The sequence below is a fragment of the Syngnathoides biaculeatus genome, unplaced genomic scaffold (assembly GCF_019802595.1).
Source record: "Syngnathoides biaculeatus isolate LvHL_M unplaced genomic scaffold, ASM1980259v1 ctg69_pilon_pilon, whole genome shotgun sequence".
Lineage (NCBI taxonomy): Eukaryota > Metazoa > Chordata > Actinopteri > Syngnathiformes > Syngnathidae > Syngnathoides > Syngnathoides biaculeatus.
This window is the reverse complement of record NW_026907532.1, coordinates 99,172-100,163: the sequence shown is the minus strand read 5'-3', so window position 1 is coordinate 100,163 and position 992 is coordinate 99,172. Positions and strand designations below refer to the sequence as shown.

At 47.3% G+C, this 992-nt stretch overlaps 1 non-coding gene across 1 annotated transcript; it reads left to right on the top strand.

Annotated features, from left to right (window-relative positions):
- The first annotated feature begins 676 nt into the window (after positions 1-676).
- trnak-cuu (transfer RNA lysine (anticodon CUU)) lies at positions 677-749 on the top strand. Its single transcript has one exon. It is a non-coding gene; the product is annotated as a tRNA-Lys (tRNA).
- Positions 750-992: the final 243 nt, after the last annotated feature.

The window sequence follows — 992 nt, the reverse complement described above, 5'->3', positions numbered from 1 at the left end:
GTTTTGTCCATTCATTCATCCATCCATCCATTTTCTTTGTTGCTTATCCTCACGAGGGTTACGGGGCGTGCTGGAGCCTACTCCAGCTGTCAACGGGCAGGAGGCAGAGAACACCTTGAACTGATTGCCAGCCACTCTCAAGGCACATCGAGACAGACAACAGTCACACTCCCAATCACACCAAGGGGCATTTTAGGATGCCACCATGTGTCCAATTAATGTTGCATGTTTTTTGGGGATGCGGGAGGAAAAGCCACGCAAGCACGGGGAGAACATGCGAACTCTACACACGTGGGTCGTGGATTGAACCCGGAACCTCAGAACTGTGAGGCCTGCGCTTTCCACCTGAACCACTATGCCACCCATACCACTTCTAGAAACACCAATATTTGAATCAGAGCAGCCACAGACCTGGGTAAATATTTTCACATGAAAACTGAAACTCTTGTGTGCATTTGTGTGTGCATTTGTGTCTGTCTGTGTTTGCATGCTTTTTTGCACGTGTGCATATGTGTGTGTGTGTGTGTGTGTCCGTATGCGTGTAAGTGAAAAGAGGATGATGTGTGTGTGCATTTATACACTCCATCTCCGTGGTAATAGGGATGCTGTCAAATTAAGTTGAAGTAGCATTAAACAGCGAAGGTACCACAAGATGTATGTGTGTCACAGATTCCATGCCCGGCTAGCTCAGTCGGTAGAGCATGAGACTCTTAATCTCAGGGTCGTGGGTTCGAGCTCTATGTTGGGTGACTGACTTTTGGAGTAGATGACATTTATCAAATGATTCACCGGATATCCAAATCTACCCACTGGGAGTGTCTTTGATTGAGCTTCTCAGCCATCCACCTCTCGGTAATATGCGAAAGTTGAACTGAGGCAACTGGACCTGATTGGATCCGTTAAAGAACTGACATCTTCACCCAAGCATTGTCATTATACATGATGCACAGCGACATTCTTCTTCCTCGTGTACCTTGCACCACCCCCCTCTG